This window comes from Tinamus guttatus, unplaced genomic scaffold (genome assembly GCF_059628265.1).
Source record: "Tinamus guttatus ecotype Peru unplaced genomic scaffold, ASM5962826v1 Tinamus_guttatus_pri_ptg000182l, whole genome shotgun sequence".
In the NCBI taxonomy this organism is placed as follows: domain Eukaryota; kingdom Metazoa; phylum Chordata; class Aves; order Tinamiformes; family Tinamidae; genus Tinamus; species Tinamus guttatus.
In genome coordinates this window covers 713,066-737,500 of record NW_028288716.1, presented here as the reverse complement: position 1 = coordinate 737,500, position 24,435 = coordinate 713,066, and the positions used below count along the sequence as shown (strand labels likewise).

The 24,435-nt window shown below is 41.7% G+C and overlaps 1 long non-coding RNA gene across 1 annotated transcript in view; it reads right to left on the bottom strand.

Moving 5' to 3' along the window:
- LOC148594939 (uncharacterized) overlaps positions 1-11,445 on the bottom strand; it is a 45,179-nt gene extending 33,734 nt beyond the window's left edge. Inside the window, exon 1 of the long non-coding RNA XR_015913285.1 lies at positions 11,389-11,445. This is a non-coding gene — a long non-coding RNA (uncharacterized LOC148594939). The remainder of the gene's footprint in view (positions 1-11,388) is intronic.
- Positions 11,446-24,435: the final 12,990 nt, after the last annotated feature.

Sequence of the window (24,435 nt, the reverse complement as noted above, 5' to 3'; positions counted from 1 at the left end):
CAGCCAAGTCTAAGGAAATGAGAAGGGAAGGTGTGAAATGAAAAGGATTAAAGGAAGGAAAAGGCCGGGGGCATTTAAAGAAGAGGAAATCCAAGGGACATAATGAGGGTTCTTTTCTGGTCTGCATCAAAATATCAAAAAATATTTTATATATATTAATATGCAAAGAAATGATTCTCCTGTGAGTATACAAATCATCACCCAGGAGATAACCTGGGCTATTAAGACAGGTTCACGTGCACAAAGCAGACAAATTGTCTGTTCCATTCAGAGGCAAATATTCCAGTTACATTGGTTTAGCTGGGTCTGGGGGATAGAATATGATTTATTCCCTTTTAAAGGATGAAGTAAGTGCTACACAGACCTCACGTTAGCTGATGGAATCACCAGGAACACCACCATTTCAGTTCAGCTATTTGTGTTTGGTCATTATAGATTACAAATTTGGTCAAGCCACAAAGATAATAAGCCATAGAGCTCCAATCTTTCCCTTAAGAGCATTCCTAATCTCCCTGATATTAATAATGCCATACTGACTACTGCCATACTAGTTCCTCAGGATTTGATTTTTGATGTTTACAATAAATCTGAAGAGTAAGGATGGACTCTACACAGTAATATCTGTCCAGCTAGTCAAGCTATTATTCAAGGAAGTCTAAGAAGTTATGAGAATTGCACAGACTGTCTGCAGAGTAGTTCTGAGAAGTCCACCAAGTTCACTAGGAAACTAGTAAGTTGTCAGTAAGCTGATACTTACTGAAATGCTATTTTCACCTCCATGAACAACGTTTAGAAGATCTGCAAATCTAAAAATAATGAAAAACAGTTACCAACTAAAAATAAATAAATCTCTTTTATTAGTGCTTGTCAGGTCTCCCCTTATTTCCGTATAAATTTCTTGCATATACTCCACCATTTGTCAAAAAGCTCCCCAGTTCTGCTCCTTTTTGCATGAAGGACCGCATCCTTCTCTATGATCTGAATCTGGACCCCACAAACCTCATTTGGTTACTCCTAGTCTATTAGCTGAATTTACACTGTTCAGAAGACTTGTCTTTACTCAAGTGTGGATTGTAAAAGCCTAGAAACAATAGTTTCAATCTGCAATTCTGAAGCAAATAAAATACCTATTGACTTGACACATCAAATCTTGTATGCTTCTACTACATGGGCTGAAACGGAGAATTCATTGCATTTCGAGGTTTTCAGAATTGATCCTTCCTTCAAATCCAGACTCTCCAATTTTCCCTGAATCAGTCCCTGAAATTTCCCTGAAATCAACTTGAATCCAAAGGTTTTTGGGCTCATCAGTCACATAACAATTGCACTACAGCAAGTCAGACTACAAGATAGGTTTATGAGGCATGCAGCACTTACCTTTATGTTTGAGAAAACTCAGGAAGAAAGATTTTTAGGGTGTCAGACCCAGTCCTGGAATAGTTATATCTTCTGTCAGAAGTTCCCAAGCCCCATATTTCAGGACAAAGCCATGTAATAATTTGTTTTCTCCTTAATACCACTGAAGATTAAAGTTTGTCTTTCCCTTTGCTTGCCTGTCGGCACAACTAATCTGTCAACCTGCACTTATGCCTGGATTTCTTATCAGAGTAGAAAAAAACCTATTGTGCACATGATCCTGGTTCCATTTCCTGGTGTCCTGTTAAAAAAGACAGCTTTCACACAGAGATAAGCTGTAGAAATAGAAATGGTTTTGTTATATAGGGGTAACATAGCTCAGAGTTACATAGGCATGTATGTGACATATCCATGCATTTGAGTTTGTTAATAATACAGCATTGGCACACATCAGTGCGTAGTGGTTCCATGCAAAATTATGTGTCTCTTATCAGGTGACATTTTTATTCTGCAAGTACTTCTGGTCTTTAAGTACTGGAGAAAGTCAGAGCTGACCTTATCTCCTGATTGGAAGTGCTTTTATCTCTGTCATATTTACAGTTTTGAAGAGTGACCATTTGTGTATAGCCTGAGAATGACTGTCCTCCCTTTGGATCTCTTTTACCTGATGGATAAGATAGGCATTTTCACAGAGAAAACTTTTTTTAATATATATAGGACAATTTTTAATCTTAGTTAGAATAAAAATGAAAGAGAAGTGGTGCATGGGTGTGGCAGAGATAATGCTTTTGTCATCATCCGACATTACTATAGTCATCGTAATCATAAACAGATTAATAATAATCCTTTTTTTTTTTTGCAGAAAGACAATTCACTTACCTGCCACTATTGCCTATAGCATACATGCACGTGCAGTATGCTTCAGCAGTTGAGATCCATCTCGTTTCTGCACGTTGAATCACCGCTGATATGGAGTTTATGGTGACAGCATCCATAATGTTTGCAATACCCTTGCTTTCCTCCAGAAATCATCCAGGTCATCTAGACTAGGAGAGAAAGATGAAGCAAGCAGGCAAGAGAGATCAGATTAAGCCTGTAGTTTAAAATAAGCTAGCTGAAAACAAAGGCTTTGTAGGGCAGACAAAAGGCATGAGAGCAAATAAGAAAGTGAGAAGCAGTGGTCAGAGCCCAACAAACTATAGGGAAGGCCAAGGATCTTACATAGTGATGTTTGACACCTGGATTATAGATAGTGGGCCTTTGAATGAGAGATGGGTCTTTCGGAGAGATAAGTGGAAGCACTCACTGTCGAAAGTGCTCTCATAGTGACAAGTCAGAAGAAACAAATCATGTGTCACCTTTGTTTCACTCAGCAAGATTAAAAAAAATGCATCTGGTGAGAGAAAGGGGTCTTTTTAGTAACTGCTGTCTCATGACTCTCTTTCAGTGGGACTGTAAAACAGACAGAATTCTTCCTTTGTTGAAAAAAAATCTTTGTAGAAGGACTTTCCTTTTCATCCACCAAATCAAGGAGAAAGAGTTCTGTGGAGTAATCTGGAGATAAACATGCAACATTCGTAGCTGCAGTGAGCTTCATGAAGCAAGTAAGAGATACAAAAACACCTTAGAGATACCTTTGAAAATATCTTCTCATAAACTTCTTAGGAGAGTGCAGGAATTGAATGAGACATTGAATAGAAAAGAAGTAAATCCTTTCAAATGCATCCGTCTTCTGGTATCTTGGAACCATGAGGTGAGAAGGGCAGGAAAACACGCTATAGCAGGATCAGATTCCTTTCTCTCCTCCCCTACTGATTTCCAGCCAAGATAACAATTTGGTTTGATATAACTTTAAGTGGCCTTGCTTCTGCTCTATCACAGAACAAATTCCCTATGGACTAGGAGGAGGCAGTGTCTAGTTACATTTACCTCTTTCTTTGTGGCAGATACTCAGTGCAGTACTGCAGCAATAACCTCTGGGGAAGAAAAGACGATCTCCTGCAAGTGGCTGTGAACTGTCCTTAAGAAAGCTGTAGAACTGGATGAAATCCATGTCAAGTATTTCATATGAATGTAATTAAGTCTGAAAGTACAACCAGTCTTTTGACAACGGAAAACAAACAAACAAACAAAACCCACATCACGTGATAAAAAATGTTGGTTTTATTCATATGTCTAGTATACTTAGCAGGGGACCACACTGGTATGAACTACCACAAATATCTAGTTACATGAGTTTTTTGGGGTTTGGCCTGAGCAGAGTTCCATTTGAATCAAGCCTTTATAATGGCATCACCAACAGGGACAACTACTCACCTATATGCAGACCTGACAACACACTGAGTGTGCATCAACTTTTGGTCATTAACCTTTGAATGAAGAGGTGATTTTTGCCACTACCAAAAAACAGTATCCCAGCCCAGAGGATCAGTTCTTCCCCTCAATTGGGTTTTCTATCAGATTCAGCATAGCACAACACAGACTCATGGAGCTTGAAGAGTAGTAAATGTTTTATCACATTGGAGGAAACTTCAGAGTATTTCCCATGAACAATTATATTACACTTGTAGAAGTATCTGGCTGATCTGCCTTCTAAATTACACAAAAGGCAATGAATAGTGCTATTTCACTGAAACTCTCTGCAGCTACTGAAACTAAGTTCCTATCTCCTTTAAAACAGACAATGGTCTCATGTTCACGACAATAATTGGCTATTCATATGCTAAAAGCAACACAGTTCACAGGAAAAAGAGAAATATCTCTAGTTTGGGCCCATTCCTTAGCTATTACAGATATTAAGCATAAATACAATGATCATTGTTCGTGTCGTTACTAAACTTTACCATTTATCTGAGTTATGAAAACAATTTATAAAAACACTTCAGAAAAACAGGAAGATAGATGGACAGACTTTGGCCAATGGTTCAGTTCCTACTTTTCTAGAGAAAGTATTTTGATTTTCTAAGGGTTGACCATGCATTTACCAGGTCTGGATCTTCCATTTGAAAATCCATAACTGCTGTATTCCCTGCCCAGAGAAAAACTTAAACAACTCTGTAATGAGAAGATTAAACAATATAATTTGCAGCATCCCAACATTATAGCTTTGCAGCACCCAGAGTCCAACCTACGGAAGAAAACAATAAAAACATTGGTACATATTTTTAAAAATAGCCAAGAAAAAATGTCTTATTTTGCACAAGCCACAGATGAGACATGTCAACTTAAGGGTTATTTTTTTTAGTGAGAATGTTTGAAAGGCATCGATTTAGGATATCTTGTTAATATAACCACAACAGGATACAGTGGAAAGTCTACCTTTCTTTATTTACTTTGACACCTAATGGGATTTGGTTTGGGAGGACAGGCAAAGATCTTCCTTTATTGTTGCTGAGAACTGAACACATCTCTTCTTCTGAGAGAATGAATTAGACATGTCTGAAGGCAGTGTAGTAGGCTGCTTTTCAGTGTTGTTCAGCTCCAAAGAAGAAGGCCCAAAACTGACTACTACCATCACTGGGAGCACCTATCCACGACACTTACTTTGTGTCTGAACTTAAGTCCTCTTAAGGCAGTTTTATTTTTAGCAAGATGGTTTATAACCATCTTCTCCTTGTTGAGGTTAGAAAAGTCTATTGGAAGAAGAGAGGGATTTGTTTTTAATTCAGAACTGCAACAATTTATTGAGGCAAAGGAGAAAAAAAAACGTGTTTGCCCTGGGAGATATTTTCGTCATTTACAGATTTCTCCATTGTCACATTCTGAGTTATTCTATCTGCACAGACCTATGTACCCTGGTGACACAGGAAACCTAAAGGGCTGCTCATAAGGAATTAAAAATTTATGCCATCTTCCATAGCAAAAGAGAGAAAAGGGGAAGACATAAAGTGACTGGAATAAACAAGATGTTTGTGCCTTCCTATGCTAGTCAGTCAATTACAATCTTAGAAGATTCTCATAAAGCAATACTCTATTCATTTCTCTCTTCACATCAGCAGTGAAAAGCCTCAATTCTGCTAGTCTCATGCACCTAAAAGTTAACCTTTAAAAAAAAAGTTAATCCTTTCCCTGACAATAATGTTATAGAGTAACAATAAGTAGATGTAAGTAATTTCTCGGGGTTTGATGAATTGGAGACCTTATTCAAAGCAAGAGACAAATATCTGTAAGAACTACAGTGATCAAACTTATGACAAAGCACTGTATTTTATTGTGCATAATCACGGTGGTCTTATTCTACTCTTAGTTTTATACTGATGCACATCATGTGGTTGCTTTTCAGTAGGAATGGTCTTCTAGAAAAATGAGGATCAGAGTCTACATATTTGGTATTTAGGATGTCCTTTTCTACGATGCACATCCAACAAATACTCAGAAACGGTCAAATATACTTCATTATAGCTGCTTAATCCACAAGAAAATAGTGGTTTTTTATAGACTCTAAATTTACTTAGTACAAATTCTCAAGGCAATTAAATTAACTATACTGTATGGTTAAGGTATGTAACATAACCTAAATGTCCAAAGTAAGGATTATGCAAAAATTTTAAATCAATAGCAATAGAAATAGCCCCAGGAATTAAAAGCAAACTTGTCATAAACAGGTTTTTGAATTTGCAAATATTTGCAAACCAAAAAGCTCAAATGTAAACATTTCTGGCCCACCTTTCATCAGATATTCTATATATAAAGCACTTCAAGGGTCAAACACTATGGCATTAACAAATATGTGAAAGTAACTCATGAAGTATAACTGGTTACTGCACAGTCCTTCAATATGAGAAAAAATAAGATAAAAGCATGGCCACAGAAAATAAAAACAGTCATTGTAAATCCTTCAGATATGCAAGAGATTAGCTGTATAATAGCAGTGAAACCAAGAGTCAGATGTAAATTTACAATGGTGTTTGAAAGCAACATTTAAAAAATGATTACTATTACTCCCACAGAGAATGCAAGAGAAAAGTTTTTGACTGTGCCAGGAAAATGACAATGGACACAATAAGATATTTCAATCTCTCCAGTTCTGCAAATGTAAAAGAAATAAATTATCAAAAAGGAGATGACATATATGAAGGTATAAAGTACATGAAATATTAAGTACTCATCATCTATGGCTTTCTCATTACTTATTTAATATTTACATTTAAATACTATTTTAATATGAAGTGGAAAACTAGACCCAGAATTTCCAATGTGACCAATGACCATGTTCTGGAATCAGATCTAAGCTACCCTGCCCAAGTATGCAACCACAGTTCATAAACGTACATTTAGATTTTGAAAGGATACAATATATTAAAGTTTAAAAAACTTTAAAACTTCCTGCCACCATGAAAGACCCTTGAATCCTTCTGGCCAATGACGGCTTGATGACAGTCTCATTCAAACTATACGTATAAGTAAGAGAGAGTTCTATACATATGAACAAGTACTTGGATGGTAAGAGAGTATAATTTAATGCCTTGAGTTGTTCTGTCATAGCTGAAAATTCCATGGATAGTAAAAACACTGGGAAAGTTATTTTGCATAGCTGAAGCAAATTTTATTGGCTCCTACGATGCTCAAGAGATACAAATGTGACAGCCAGTTTCCTTTACCATGCAAGGATAAGGCAAAAGTAATTAAACAGATCAAAGGCAAAAGTAATTAAACAGATCAGATTCAATATACTTAACATTCCCAGAATATATTAGTAATGACTAGCTCACTATGCGTATTGTTTAAAACTTTCAGCCAGAGGTACTGCTCTGAGCATGCCTGACAGACTTGCTCCAACAACTAACTTGCTGCTACTGTCTATCAATCACATGAGAAGAAGAAGAGTTTGAGGGGGAAGAGGGGCAGTTGCCTCCTTTGGTAAAACATAGCTGTCTGGACAGGGTCCCAGGCAGTGTGCTGTAGGTGATCCTGCCAGGGGAGTTGGGCAAGATGATCTCCAGAGGTCCCCTTCAACCTCAACCATTCTGTGATTCTGTCATTCTGTGAGAAAGTGGAAAAGAATGAGAGGTCACATTTGCTGCTCCAAGGACTGCTCCAGTCACACATCATCTTCTGCATTATTAATCTTTTTTTTTTTTTTTTCTCATGAAAATATGTGGTGGCCAGGAGGCTTTCTTAGAAGTGTGAGCCCTCTTCTCTCCCTGAAAATAAGCTATCCTGCCTCTCTCTTCTTGAATGAGCTTATCATTGCTTTGCTTGGGGGGAAAAAAAAAAAAAAAAGTGCTATGTTTCTGTCATTTGCCTTGTGATTCCTGAAAGGAAGATGTACCTCTCCACAACGAGGGTAAAAGCTTAGCCAAAACCACCTCACACACCTCAGTATTGCTACTGTAGAAAGCTGTCCAACAGCAAAGGAAACTGCTTAAAAACTTTAACTGCAGCAGACAGCTGTCCTCATGAAAATAGAGCCTACATAACCAAGATCACCTCTGCCACAAGTTACCTACTACATATTTAAATGCATGTTACCTATCCAAGAGTTTTCTGCTAACTACCACCATGGCGCAGAGGATGGCACTGTGCGACCCCATAAGATCCCAGAGTATTGCTGGAATTCACAAACTGTAATAGTCAGTATAAATAGTCAGTATTTTCCTCCAAATTTTACAAAATTCATCTTTATTATACAAATCCTTTTTTTTACAGGCCCACCAGCTGAACTTCCTTGTCTTTTCTCAGAAAAAATCATCAGCTGCTTTCTGTGGGCTTTTTCTTATCATAGTACACTTTACCCCAAATGGTTATCAGCCTAGAGCTCCTCAGAAGCATCCAGAACTGCTGTTTTTTTCTGATTTTTTTCTTTATTGTTTTTTCTTTTTTTTCACTTCTTTTCTGCTGAGAAATTATATTTGGCAAGTCTGAAACTAGTTAATAGTTGTTGTTTACAACATGTTTTATAGGTACATAGTAGTGTACATTACCACGTAACCACTTTCACTAACAGTCTTGTTAATTACCATATCACTTTCATTCTATCTAAGAGCACCAAAAAAAAAAAAAGGGCGGAGGTGAGGAAGGGGATAAATATAGCTTATAGGTATCAAGCCTGGGTTAAAGGGGGATCTCAGTTTTACATGAACATACATGGACACACTAGGCACACATAGCTCAGCTCAGCTCATGCAGCATCCATAAAGTGACCGAATCCATTCACATTTGCAGTTCAAAGTGGAGCTAACCCACAGTCATTTAAATTTGGACAGTGCATCATATCTCAAAACCTGCTCAAGTGCTGGAGGATCCAGAGATGTGGGACTTAGATTTCCCCCCTAACTCACAAAGTACCCCTTGAAGAAAATATTCCCAGAGTACTGCAGTCAATGACATTTAAACTAAAGGTGAACAGAATATGCCTATCCCTACTTAAATATTTTAAAAGGGTCATTCTAATCAATTATTTCAGCTTAAAAAAGATGAGAAAAGTAACTTGAAGTAACTTGAGTTTTACTTGGATAGGAAATTTGAATCTGGCCTTCCTTGAAAACTTTAACTTTGACTGATAGTCCCTATTAAAATTTCATCTGCTTTGTCTTTGTTGCCGTTTTAAATGCTCTTTTGAAGTATGACTATGACCAGGCAACCAGCACGCAAAAACGTAATAAAATAGTAGAAATGGCTCTGTGGTAGTGGCAAAGACAAAAGTTGCTAAGTGTTACAGACAGGGCAGAGCCCTGGGAAGCTAGGATCGTGGCTGCTGATTAGAAAGGTGGAAAAGGATATGGGCAAGAGGAAACAGCTGCCATGGTTGTGACAATGACTTCTCCTTAACTCCTCTCCTCCTCCTAAGCAACTGCAAGCAAGGCTCTCCAGAGCGCTTTTGGCGTTCTTTCTCACTTTTTCTCCCAAAGGCTTAACTCTGGTTCCATATGTGCAACAATATTTAATTTTGCCTCCAAAGCTGGGACACAACAGGATAGCACAGTAAAACATTCATATACAGAAAACAACTTTTCATTTGTAGGAAAGAATTGAGGAAGTCACAGAATTAAAAGAAAGAATCTTTATAAGGAAAGCATTGTTGCAGTAAACCATAGAATCATAGAATGCCTAAGGTTGGAAGGGACCTCTAGAGGTCATCTAGTCCAACCCCCCTGCACAAACAGGGTCATCTAGAGCACATGGCACAGGACTGCGTCCAAGCGGGTTTTGAAGATCTCCACAGAAGGAGACTCCACAACCTCTCTGGGCAACCTCTGTCACTCTCACTGTTAAGAAATTTTTCCTTAAGTCCCTGTAGAACTTTTGGAGCTTTAGTTTGTGGCCATTACCTCTAGTGCTGTCGGTGGCCACCAGTGAAAAGAGGCCAGCACCATCCTCCTCACTGCCTCCCTTGAGGTACTTATAGACACTGATTAGATCCCCTCTCAGCCTTCTCTTCTCCAGGCTGAACAGGCCCAACTCCCTCAGCCTTTCCTCATAGGGCAGATGTTCCAGGACACTGATCATCCTTGTAGCCCTGCGCTACACAGCAGCTCCACATCCCTTTTGTACTGTGGAGTCCAGACCTGGACACAGTGCTCCAGATGTGGCCTCACCAGGACTGAGGAGAGGGGCAGGATCACCTCCCTCGACCTGCTGGAGACACTCTTCTCTATGCACCCCAGGATCCCATTGGTCTTCTTGGCCATGAGGGCACACTGCTGCCTCATGGTCAACTTGTCGTCCACCATGACGCCCAGGTCTTTCTCTGCACAGCTGTTCTCCAGAAGGTCGATCCCCAGCCTGTACTGGTGTCTGGAGTTATTTCTTCCCAGGTGCAGAACCTTGCACTTGGCCTTGCTGAATTTCATGCGGTTTTTCGTGGCCCATTTGTCCAGTCTGTCCAGGTCCCTCTGGATGGCAGCGCAGCCCTCTGGGGTATCGGCTACTCCTCCCAGTTTTGTATCATCAGCAAACTTGCTGAGGGAGCACTCTGTGCCCTCATCCAGGTCATTGATGAATAAATTGAACAGGATTGGACTGAGGACTGACCCCCGGGGACAACGCTACCTACAGGCCTCCAGCTAGACTCTACACCGCTGATCACCACCCTCTGAGTTCTGTCATCCAGCCAGTTCCTAATCCACCTCACTGTCCACTCATCTATTCCACACTTCCGGAGCTTGCCCAGGAGGATGTTGTGAGGGATGGTGTCAAAAGCCTTGGTGAAGTCAAGATAGATGACATCCACCACTCTGCCCTCATCTATCCAGCTGGTCATTCCATCATAGAAGGCTCTCACGTTAGTCAAGCATGATTTCCCCTTGGTGAATCCATGCTGACTACTCTTGAGCACCTTATCTCCATGTGCCTGGAGACATGTCTCCATGTGCCTGGAGACAACGGTCAGTATGAGCCGTTCTATTGCTTTTCCGGGGATGGAGGTGAGGCTCACTGGCCTGTAGTTGCCTGGGTCCTCCTTCTTGCCTTTTTTGAGACTGACGTGACACGGGCTTTCTTCCAGTTCTCTGACACCTTCCCCGTTCTCCAGGATCTTTCAAAGATGATGGAGAGCGGCTTAGCTATGACATGTGCCAACTCATGCAGAACTCTGGGGTGCATCCCATCAGGGCCCATGGATTTGTAGGTATCGAGTTTCCTTAGGTGCTCTCTGACCCAGTCTTCCTCTACCCAGGGCATGTCCTCCTCTCTCCAGGCTTCTTCTTTTGTCCCTAGGGCCTGGGACTCTAAAGCGCTGCCCTTGGTAAACACCGAAGCAAAGAAGGCATTCAGCAACTCTGCTTTTTCTGTGTTATTCGTAACCAGGGTGCCCACCCCATTCACCAGCAGACCCACATTTTCCCTGATCTTCCTTTTGCTGTTAATATACTTGAAGAAGTTTTTCTTGTTATTTTTAACAGCCCTTGCCAGATTGCATTCCAAACGTGCCTTTGCTTTCCCTGTCACATTTCTGCATTCCCTGACAATGTTCCTGCATTTCTCCCAGGGGCCTGTCCTTTTTTCCACATTCTGTATACCACCTTCTTCTGCTTGAGCATTGCCACAAGCTCCTTGCTCATCCACGCAGGTCTCCTGCCCCCTCTGCCTGACTTCTTACACACAGGGATGCACTGTTGCTGGGCGTGGAGGAAGTGCTGCTTGAAAACTAACCAGCTGTCTTGGGCCCCCCTTCCTTCTAGAGCTCTAGCCCATGGGAGTCTTCTGAGGAGGTCTCTGAAGAGGCTAAAGTTGGCCCTCCTGAAGTCCATTGTTGCAAGGCTACTTAACAGCCCTGCCTCCTCCTTGTTGGATCCTGAACTCCACTAACTCATGGTCACTGCAGCCAAGGCTACCCCCCACCTTCACATCTCCAGCAAGTCCCTCTCCATTTGTTAATACGAGGTCCAGTAGTCCACCTCTCCTTGTTGGCTCCTCCACAACTTGTGTCAAAAAGTTTTCATCAACACACTGCAGGAACCTCCAGGACTGTTGGGCCTGGCTGTGTTGTCCTTCCAGTTGATGTCAGGGTGGTTGAAGTCCCCCATGAGAACCAGAGTCTGTGACCATGAGGCAACATCCAGCTGACTATAGAAGGCCTCATCAACTTCCTCAACCTGGTCACATGGCCTGCAGCAGACACCCACCACAGTGTCTCCCACATTAGCCTGCCCTCTAATCCTTACCCACAAGCTCTGAACTCACTCATCATCCACCCCTCAGGTTGAGCTCCATGCATTCCAGTTGCTCCCTCACATAAAGAGCAAATCCACCACCTCGCCTTTCCAGCCTGTCCTTCCTAAAGAGCACATAGACTTCCATGGCAGCATTCCGGTCATGTAAGCTATCCCACCATGTCTCTGTGATTCCAATGAGATCATGACGCTGGGACTGCACACAGATCTCCGCTTCCTCCTGCTTATCCCCCGTGCTTTGCGCATTGGTGTACAGGCATTTCAGGGAAGTAATCGAGCCTGCAGGTTCCCCAGGAAGGGTGAAAGAGGAGTCTCTATAATCATATTCTCACTTCCCCACTACCATGCACCTGCTGGATGTCGTTTGACTTTGGCTGTGTGGTACTGATCACCCTGTCTGTGTGACACTCCTCTTCCCCCCTCTCATCTAGTTTAAAGCCCTCCTAACCAGGTTTGCCACCCTTTTGGCAAAGAGACATGTGCCCCTCTTGCTGAGGTGGTTCCCTTCATTCCCCACCAGCTGGTGGTCATCAAACAGAGTCCCATGGTCATAGAAGCCAAAACCCTGTTGCCAAGCCCAGCAGCGCAGCCAGTTGTTAATCTGCCATATCCACCTTCTCCTCCTTGAATCCATTCCCCTCATTGGTAGGATAGAGGAGAACGCTACCTGGGCTCCCATAGCTTTGACAGACATCCCTAGGGCTCTGAAATCCCTCAGTTCCTCCATGGCATCATTAGTGCCCACATGAAACAATACCAGGGGTGATAGTCAGACTCCTGGACAAGCCTTGGGAGCCTTTCTGTAACATCCTTTATTTGGGCCCCTGGCAAGCATCAGACCTCTCTGGATACGGGGTTCGGTCTACATATCGGTGCCTCCGTGCCCTGCAGCAAGGAGTCACCCACGACAATCGCCCGCCGCTTCTTCCGGGTGCTCCTTTTCTCCTTAGGGGGAACAGCCTCAGGGCGTGGACCTGACTGCCTCTCTGCAGACAGGTCTCTAGATGGGCCTTGGTTCATGATATATGATATATCTGATCCCCAAGTTCCAGGGCCTTGTACCTGTTGAACGTGGTCACTGGTGGAGGTGAGGCAGGCCGTGGAAGGGTTCTCCTGCTGCCTCGAGTAGGGACCTGTTTCCATTGTTGATCATCCCTCGATACTGTTAAATTCTGCTCCCTCTGCCCTATGGCAAGAGGGTAGTGGATTTACAGACAGAATTGGGGGGTTCTTTGAGTGACTTTCCTGGGAAGAATGCAGTTCCACCAGTCTCTTTCACATTCCCTGAAGGCCCTCAGCCTTTCTACCTCCTCCTTTAGCTCCACCACCAGGCTGAGCAGGTTGTCCACCTGCTCACACCTAAGGCAGGCGATGTTTTTGCTACTCCCCGGTAACATGGAGAGGCTCAGACATTCCTCACAGCTAGAAACCTGGACCGCTGCATGTTTCTGTGGTGATTCAGACTGTGTCACCACAGTCGTCCTGCTGGAAGCTCTCTGCTGAGTGGAGACCATGGTTTCACCTGATCTCCTGCTGGTGGAAGAGTCTGTGGAGAGAATTCATTCTCACACCTGGGAGGAGACTCCGCACTAACTGCCGCGCCACGCTCCTGGTCGCTCGCGTTCCCTAGGGGCAGCTTTTGAAATCCTGCCTGCCCTGCTGGCTCCGCCCCCGCTGAGTCAGGGCCGCCTCTGGCCGGAGCTCAGCCCTGCCCACGCCGGGGTCGGCACTGGGGCTGCCTCTCGCAGTCTACACTTTCTTGTTTGGTGGCTTTTGCCACAGTTGTTCGCCTCTACACAAGGTGCTCCGGCACGAGCGTAAGCTTCAGAGCCCTTCCCTTCGAGATCTGAATGAACTCCACGTTTGGAGATGTGGATGAAGTAGGATGCTGCAGTCTGTAGAAACCAGAGCAACACTCACTTGGAGATGAAGAGTGTGATCAAAGAGAGCAAGAAGAAGATAAACAGTAAGTTTATTTAGCGCTCACCAACCCCAAATAAATGGTCAGATTTGGATCAAAAGAACTTTTTCTCCTGTTGCTCTTTCACTGTCAAGCAACAACCCAGCTCAGAGCAAGAGGTGCACATTGTCAAATGTGTTTGCTGCTGTTATGACTTAGTTTCAACTGAAGTCAATAGAAATATTCCTGTTGAACAGACAGGCAGTGGTGCAGTTAGGCTTTAACATGATTTTTTTTAACCCTTTACAAATCCACACCAAACTCCTGGAGGTTAGTTTAGGGTGAGCATATTTTTGGCATGCCTGACTTACCTATGCTGCCACCATAGCTGCCATGCCTTACATCCAGGTTTATGACTACTAATGAAAAGAGGCAAGTGGATATGAGACTGCCCCTTACAAGCTGTTGCAAACATGAGAAATCCCACTGAATATACCACAGTAACCAGCTGTCAGAGCAGCGAACTGAAGTCCTGCCTTTCACCTACTAGCCTCATACTTCTCTGCTTGTGATTTACTATAGCAAAGAAGGTAGTTTGAATTATCTAGAGAAATATGAGTTTACACATCCATTGTTCCTATAGATCTTCTTCAGTGATAACAACCAAGTGCATGCTGAGGTAAAAAAATTATTTCAATTCTACAGTTAAGAAAATTATTAAGGCATTAAGAAATGAAGAGACTGAATAAGCCCAGTTGTTAGACCCACAGTATCTCACAGAATATACTTGTGATCTACCCACAGACAAATTCATATAACCTGACATGGCACACTCAACATATTCAAAACTGATTTTAGCTGTGCTTCAAGACAGAGAATTTCAAGACTGCAGGTCTTTTTTCGCTCTTGTTTATAAAACAGTTGAAAAAACAGAGATTTCAAAAACAACATTGTATCAATTGTGGTGTTGGCAGCTGAAAAAATCATTGATCTACAAATACCAGACGAGAATTTTGTTCAACTTGCCTGAAATTAATTGTCTGCTCTTGATGGATCACAATGGGCACAAAGGTCTGCCACTGGCCCACACCAAAAATACCTTGGGACCTCACTGCAATCTAGAGGATTAAAAAAATGTATATTTACTTCCCCTGGACTACCTTTAAAGAGTCAATTCCTGTTTCCTATCTCCATGGCACATTCAATGGCTTTCAATTTACCTTGCAATAAGTCAGTTCTGGACTTAGTCTGCTTGAAACATTTTGCAGGGCTTTAGTCATACAGGAGCCTGCAAGGGAACAGAAAATCATGAATAAGGAGATGTAGCTTAAATATTTTGTGTCTGAGCTTGAAAAACAGAAATCAGAGCAGCATGGTCAAAGCACTGGCCCATAGCCAACATAAAGCTAACTAGCAGCAGGCCTGGTTAGCATTTGGATACTCCATGGGTCTCATGCACAAGGCCACGTGTTTCTCTGTGTTTGTTTGATCTTCACTGCGGCATAGTCGGCAGGGTGGCAAGTAGTATCGCTAATTATTTATGGAGGCATGAACCTGAGTCCCAGCTTCTCAGAGGAGTGGGCTTGTGATAACTGGCATGATTGGGAAGCTGTGGAAGAACATTTAAAGTCGGACAGATGTTCCGTAAAGGACGGTAAAGGAAAGGGTATTATTTGTAACATGTTAGGAAATTGTCTGGAAGCTGCGAAACAAGAAGGCAAAGAGAGGAATAAAACAGAACAGGATCTTAGAGAAGAAATAGAAGGGAAGAAAAACACTGAAATGCTGTTATCCTTAAAGATCCAGCAATTACAAAAGCAATTACAGGGCGAACAAGAAAAGAAGCAAAAAAATGGAGGAAAAAGTAGAAATGATGCTTTTACGGGCTCCTCATCCTCCTGATGTGGTACAAATAAAGAAACTGATAGTATTCCTTGAGGATTGAGATGGGGACATTTGGAGAAGTCCTGGAAATTCTGAGGATAGTAGCTCATACAATGACAATGACCCCTTACATCCCCCTGAACCTCCTGTATATGAGGCTCGACCTATAGTGAAAACAGAAAGAACAGATGGCCTCCAAGGTGGTGCTGTGTGATACACCACCAGGACTATTCTCTGGGACCCTTTAAAACTAACTAACCTACAAGAAAAATATAGCAGGAAACTAGGTGAAACTGAAACTGAATATCTGTGACAAGTCTGCTTGAGTAGCGGAGATCAAATAATGCTGAGGAGAGATGAAGCAAACGGCTATTGGGGTCCTGGAGTTTTCCTAAACCTGACCCATTAGACACTGCCCACTCAATCACCAGCCAAGTGGCCTACTGGGCAGGAGGAATAGATTCAATGGACTGAGGAGAACCATCCATAAGCCCCAAGTGAACTATCTATTGCTGTCACAAAAGCTGGCTGTATCCAGGCCATGCATGGACGAGGGCCTGACAATGCCCCTATATCTGCTTATAGTGAATCCTGCAATGCTAAAACCACTGGTAAGAGGTGCCCCAGCCATCCTTAAACACTATCTGGTGGCCAACAGCCCCCATGGGCAGCTCCCCACCTGGGCTGAGCTAATGCATGGCATAGCTAATTACAGCTGTGAGATGGGTTGGTGTGATCCTAACAGCAAGGCAAACTCTAAACACTGAAGTGAGGATCACAGAGTGAGACCATTAAACAGGGAACTGTAATCAAGCTCAAAAGGAAAGAGCAGCAACCCTCACAGGCTGAATTTAGGAAATGTAGGAATGAAGTATGGAGAAAAGCTCTGGCTTTAAGCATTCCAAGAGCTGATATGCACAAACAACCTCAGGCATAATTCTCAGTCTCTTTGAAGCATTTCAGAAACAAGGTAATGGCAAAAGGAAGGAGCATACATCCTCCAGCCCCAGATCCTGGAAAAGGAAACAATCCCTTCTCTCACCTTAGAGAAGGATTGCAAGAAATGCATTCAAAAAACAAGTAATGACGGGGAGACAATTGGGCCTGCCTGTCTGGCGAGTGGAGGCTTATCAGTGGATAAGTGATAATGGCCCATATATCTTAATTCCTGTTGGTCCTCAGTGACAATTAGTGAAATTTTTAATAGATACAGGAGCAGGGTTCTCAATACTAATACAACAGAATGCTAAAAAAATGGATGTGCAACCTGGATGGCAAAAAGTTACAATTACTAGTATGAGTGGAGCAAGTGTTGCACGTCAAAATTCCAAGGTTAATCTACAGCTTCTGAGTGAGAGGCATATCTTGACTACTCTCTTTGTAGTTAAAGATCATAATGAAAATATCTTAGGCCTCGATGTTTTAAATGGATGAACCTGTGGTTGTGGGGTTTCTGAAGGCCAGCGGTCATGCTATGAGCAAGCCAGATAAGGGCAGAAGGGCGCCAGACCTAGATGAAAGGGCAGAAGGGCGCCAGGCCTAGCTGAAAGGGCAGAAGGACTGCTAACTAAGACATAAGGAGATCAGCCGAGAGTCAGATAAGGAGTCAAAGAGTTGAGACAAACAGGAAGAGTTGTTAAATGTAAGGACGCGTGGGCACTGTTAGTTAGCCTCTGCTAGTTAGCCTATCACACTGTATAGTTAGATGCGTAGAACGGGGTCTTAACCAATCATTGTAAAGAAGCGCTCGCGTGTACGGGGAAGTCTTGCATATAAGCGCGATTGGAACCCTGAATAAACTGGCACTGCTTGATCACATTGATCGTGTGAGTGGCGTCCGAGACCCCTGCGTCGACAAGTGGTCATTTGGATTAAATGTCTACACCAACCGAGGGTTGGGGTTGAATTTGAGAGGCTACAGGGCATGTACTTCACACAGCCCCTGCACTCCCAGATTCAAAAATTACTAACATACTGCGATACCCAATTTCTGCTGCAGCACGGAATAGCATTTCTGAAGTCATAGCTAACTTGGAGAAGTGACAGATTATCTCCAGAACCCATTCCCCATATAACTCATCTGATATATACAGATCATCTGGTCGGTTCAGAAACCAGATGAGAGGAGGCAACTGACAATTGATTATTGCTGCCTGAATGCTAATACTGTCCCATTAACAGCTGATGTACCAAATATTGCAAACTGTTGGCTGCCTTACAAGCAGCTGCACACCCATGGATGGCAACACTAGATGTAAAGGACATATTTTTCATGATTGCCTTACAAGAAAAGGATAGGGAGAAATTTGCTTTCATGTGGGATGGCATGCAATGCACATTCAATCGACTTCCACAAGGGTATAAACATTCACCTTCTATTGTACATGCTGCACTGGCTGAACTTTTGCAGACAGTCTCACTTTCTCAGGATGTGAAATTGTACCAATACATAGATGATATCCTAATTGGGGGTGATTCTCCCAAGAAGGTTGGGAAAGGAGCCACAGCAGTATGGAATTTCAGTCGCTGGGACCAGTACGACCCTATTACAGCTGAATGGAGTTTTGATGAACGTAATACTTACTGTAACCTGTTCCAATCTGGCCCTGATGGACCAAAATGACCTTTATTGTTTAGCTAGACTGCATTTAAGGAAACACAACCACGATATGCTGAATGGGAAAAAGGAATTTTATCCTTAATCTGAGCAGTTAAATAGGTTATGCAAACTAGAGGACCATTTAATTTACTAGAAGCAATCCTTAAGAGGACTGCTGCCCCAGAAGGAATTGCACAAAAATCCACTATTAGAAGATGGTATGCCTACCTAACAGGAGTTGCAGAAAATATACAGTTAACTAGAGGGCATACTAAGGTTTCCAAACTGCAAATGCCTGTAAACATGGATCTATTAGCATTACGACAAACTTTTAAACCTTCACCAATTCTGAAGGCATCACCCCTCATCAATGGTGCACCAACAGAAAACATTTGGTTTACGGATGCTTCAGCAAAAAGGGTAAATGGCTATATAAGTCCGTTGCATTAAATATTACCACTGATGAAGAATTAATGGAAGAAGGTGAAGGCAGTGTACAAGCAGGAGAGTTAAGAGCAGCAGTTTTAGCTGCACAAAATGGAGCAAAGGTTTCTATATGTCGACTCTTATGCTGTGTGGGCTGATGCCACACAATGGCTTTGTCGATGGGAAACTCTTAGCCGGGAAGTAAATAGAACCCCTGTCTGGAGAAAACAGGATTGGCAGCTATTTCTGGATATAGCAAGAAAAACAGCATTTAAAATGGAATGGGTAAAAAGCTTATGCTAAGGATAATCAACCAGCCACAAAGTAGAACCAAAAGGGCGATGAGTTGACTAAAATTAGAAAAATCACCTTAGATCCAGAGTGGTATCGGTTGGGAGAATGATTACATTAAAGCCTAGGTCACGCAGGTAAGGAAGCACTTTACTTTGCTGCACAAAGTAGGGGCTGGCCCATAAATAGGAAAACTTGTGAAACTATTCTCACAGAATGTCCCCAGCGCAGATTAAGGTTGCAAGCAGATTATCCTACTAAAGCTCCACCTCTACATATCAATGAAGGGAAACCTTTGTAGTCTGCATGATAAAATGATTATATTGGACCATTCAAATCCTCTGCAGAATATCAATACATCCTCACAGGAGGGGAAGTGGTTTCCAGGTTGCTTATGGCAACTAGGTGTAGGAAAGCCAATGGGCGGAGTATGGTGCAAGGACTATTGTCTTGGTTCTCACATTTACCTACTCCTGATATTATCCAAAGTGATAACGGCTCACATTTCTCATGTAAACAAGTGCACGATTGGGCAAAGCAAGAAGGAATTCAGCAGGCATTTCACACCCCATACTATCGCCAGTCAAATGGGATAATAGAAAGAGCTAATGGCTAGTTAAAAAAGTCTCAACCCACACAAGGCTAAATGTAATAGCTGACTTCCCAAAGTGCTCCAATAATTAAATAGTCATTATGGCCCTACTGGAAGCCCTGTAAACCAAGCATTCTTTGTTAAAACTGAGTTTAGTGCTCAATCTACAGGTAAAAGAGAATGTCCAAAAGCATTACAGCCAGGACAGCCTGTGATGGTCAATTTACCATCCATCCCTTCTGTGCCTGTGACTCTAACTTAACCTCATAGCCCACTTGCCCAGGAAGCTATTGATAGCAGTGGTGCAAAACATAGAATTAATGCACGATGGATTTTTCCTTCTTTATAAATGGGGTAACCTGTTCGACCTCACCCCACCAAAATAAGTTTCTATTTTCTCTTTCAGCAGCATTGCAGGATGGCAGATGGAAATGCTGTATTCATGTTGCTATTCCAAATGCTGGCAATGCTATCCCGCCTGACCTGTGATGAAAGAACCCCGGAGTGGCCATGCTCACATGCTCATGTTAAGTATGCTGGAAGTATGGGAATAAATTATAATGCCTGTCCTCGTCTGAATGAACCTTACATTGATGAAGAAAATACTACATGATGACCTGTATCAACTACTGAAACACATCCAGGACAATGGACAAAGTACTCTAATCCATGTTGATCATGATACAGAAGAAATAAACCATGATCTGGAAAGAGTGAAAAGGGATGGAGAACACCATTGATGGGAAATGGTGACCTTCTTGGATGATCAGCAACAGCAACAGGAATTTTTGATCTCATGCTTCATCCAATTGTGATTTTACTAGGTTTAGTGTTATTAGGTCTATTACTTATAATCGTGTTGTATATAAAGGTATGGTACATGATAAAACAAATAAGCAAAATTCCCCAAATATAATAAAATAATAAAATATATACCCAAAATATAGAAACACCCAAAATATATAAAAGAGTACATAATAGAAATACTTTATACTAAAAATGTTTACTTGCCATGGGCCTGTAAGTACAAAGATTATCAATACACTATTTATGGCACAGAAGCAAGGGGTGACCATACCATCACTTTGTGATGATAAAATGAAGGTTACAGGATGGAGTGTGACAGATGTGCTCCTTTCCCAGCTCAATGTGACTTTTCACACTTAACCCTATTCAGATGTTACACATCAGTGATGCTAGTAGTTGCCTCCCTGATTTCTTCCCCCATTCAGACTTTAACCATCAATAACAGTCCTGATGGTTGCATCCTGATGGGGAGATAAGGCTAATTGTGCGTACACCAGCCAACACTCATTTCTGAATTGAAAGAATGACTATAAGTCAATCATCTTACCCCATAAATATGGGGACAGCCAAAGAGCCCATTGAGCTCCCTTTACATGGCGGTGGACTGCACACCAGTGTTACAAAAAACCCCAGAAGAGGACATGTTTTCGCTGTTTTCTCCAGAAAATACAGACAAAACAGCAGATGTTCCTGGGACATCATGAGAGGATATGGACAAAAACAGCAAAGACCAGTTGAAGATGAAGATAACAACCACGTATCTTCAAAGAAATGTCTGGAGCTGGGTAGTAGGACCAACACAGGGCCTCTGAGCCAGAATGGGGCCATATATGGAAGTGAGTTCCAGGTTGTCATCAAGTGGACACAGCAAGACTACCACCAGGGGGTCTAAAAAGACCACCAGAAACCACCAAAGGGACAGAGGACGCATGCGAGTGAGGGTGGGGTACATTATAATTAGTTCCAGGAAATAGAATAAATATGTATGATCATTCCAAGAATTTAATGAATATGTAGATAATTTAGAAATAAAAGCTTTAGCAAACACACTTTAGGGTGTGCACGATAGGTAGAGCTATCCCCCGTACACCCACCATAAAGTGAATGCCTGCTTAATACTAAATTGATGTTAAGAGGTTTATTCCCAGTTTTCAGTGACACCAGGATCTCCCCTTGAGCAGAGATGCCTCTTAAGGATACTCCTCAGAGTTGAGAGATCCTTGCCACTACAGATTCATGGTAAGTGACTATAGTGCCCTCTCTCTCTTTTTGAACTTGTCAACTTCACTAACCTAACTGTGAATTTGGTGTGTATCTTGAACCTCCATGCAGTAAATAATAAGTGACCTTGCCACAGAATCTCGTGAAACCATCGTCATTATCAATAAAATCTATTACTATTTCTTTCTTTCGCACAAGTGAAGTGCATTGTGTCACTCACCCCCAACACCACGCGTTCTATGACACACTGTCAATATGTTAGTACTTACTGTTAAGACAGTAATGACCACAGTACCTTAGGGGAGTAGGGGTCCTCAACTGTGTCTTACACATGGACATATAAGATAAGAGCTGGCTGGGGTTTACTTAAAAATATATTACTGTCTAAATGGTTTGGAGAAAAAGGAGCAACTAAATAGAGTAGTATTATCCTGCTTTATAGCTGTGAAGTGTCACAGCTATGTATGGGACTTCCAAAGGTCATATGACAGAGCTAGGAATTATGCCTGTGGTTCAGTTAAGTATTTAACTAATAGACTTTCCTTCTTAAGTGGTCTCTTACCTTAATGGAAAACCTTATACTAAACCTATTGATACAACTTCCTAATCAGAAAGAAAGAAAGAAAAATAAATAAATAAAATTAAAAAGCCAGGAAAAGAGATATGTGGATATTTTCCTGCTGTTTAGGGGAAGCAGACTGAGGGAAGCAGAACAGAGGGAGAAACTGCATCAGTCTCCAAGAACAACCACAAACACATCACAGCTGCAGCTGGATTGATCATCATGTATTCAGCCATCATCTGTGGAAATGTTGATTAATGGTTGCTATGCAAGGAAGAGCTCACTTTATCTTCTCTGAAATTCACTTATCTAAGTGCTATTGGGACTGCAGAAACTTGCAAAGATTTTCTTCCAAAGAAACAAATTAAAAACTAACAAAGTAAATAATGAGGCAAGCTAAAGTACCTGCAGATAGAATTTTCCTAATGCCATTATTCCTCACACTGCAGCCAAATAAATTGCCAGTACTATTTTTTTCCGGGTTTTTATTTTTTTTCTTTTGTTTTATTTTGTTTTGTTTTACTATGATATAACACAGATTACCTGCTGAGTGGAAGCAGGGAGAGCTCAGAATTCAGAAGAATGAAAAGTTACACAAAATCACATTGTATTGCAAGAACAGTTTGGTCTCATTACATATTTTTTCTTTTTTTTTTTTTTTTAATAGGTGCAGAAAGGAACAGTTGCTTGCCTTAGCAACAGCTAAAGCAGTGGAATCCCCCTTTTGCTACTCTGAGTACACATTCCAGTGTCATCTTCCCTGATGTTTTACTTGGTTTGGAGCATCTGAATATCACTCAATTGAATGGAAAGAAATATTGGAACTGATACTGGAGCCACACTGCTCCAATAGCTGCCATAATAACTGCTTACGGGGGGGGGGGTAGGGGGGAAAAAAAGCCATCTTTTCATTAAAAAAAATCAAAATAGCTGAATTCACAATTCCAGTGTTTCCAGAGAACTAACACTACCAAGGGACTACTAGAGGTCCCAGAAAAGAGCAAAAGTCAGCTTGAAGAAGAGTGTCAGTAGGGAAGAGGCAGAGCAGCAGAGCTTCCAGGCTAAGAGGAAAAGCAGTAGACAGAAACTGGCAGGTTTTAGAGGGCAACTGATAAAAAATATTTAAGGCATGGGCTCTCCCTGCTTCCCCACTAATTCTGAGATTGATCTGGTATCCCCTGCACCTATGTCACTCTTAGGATCCTTATCTCTTCCCTCAGTCACACAGAGACTGAAAGTGCTCCTTCTGATACTTTCATGGATTGCATGTACAACTTTTATAGCTGCATGTCTGCAGCAGCTCAGGATGTGATTTGCACTCTGGCTGATCTTAGTATCACCAGTCTTTCTTGCTATCTCTTCCCCAGCTGAGCGGTTTGCCAAAATTCCAATCACAGTTTTAACCTTATTTAACTGTTTAATATAATCCCATTTATTTAAGTCCACTATTCAAACTCGTCTGTTAGTTCTGTGTCCTAATCCACAGCCTTGGTGGTGATGTTTGGATTGCATCATTGATAATTTTTTTTAAGATCAACTGTAATACTAATGCCAATAACTTACTGTAATACTAATAGTTTAAACAGTCCCAGAATTAATCCTTAGGGAACTCTCTTCAGAATCAGTCTCTAGTCTCACACTGCTTATTTCAACAGCCCTTACTGCTATTGTTCTTTCTTCTGCTCTTTGTTGACTCTGTATGAATGGATGCTGTGCTTTAGGAATGCAAAGCCCACACTGATCATGATTATGTGTTTCCCAAAGTTTTAAACTATCCTGTAATATTCAATTTGACTCTACAGTTCTTCTATTAATGCTTATGTGTCCCACACAGCACTTGTTCCGTGTGGCTTTCATGTGAAGCTTTTTTTGTCTAGTTTCAGGGAAGAAGTCCTTTAAATCAACAGAGTTATAGCAGGAAAGAAGTGGATCAGTATGTTTAATGCTGGTATTCCCTAAAAATGGAGACTCTAGACCCAGGAGGTCTACAGACAGCCTTCAAGATTGCAAAACTTTTCACAGATGACAATAAGAGCAAAAAGTGTAGGTGAGGTCGAGTTTTTCTCCATGTCTGTCTCTGCTACCCTTTTGTTATATTTCAAGACTTCCGACCACATTTCCTTAGCTTAAAAATCTTCTCCTTGGCAATCATATCAAAGTAAGAGAAAGTTTGTGGAAATCAGA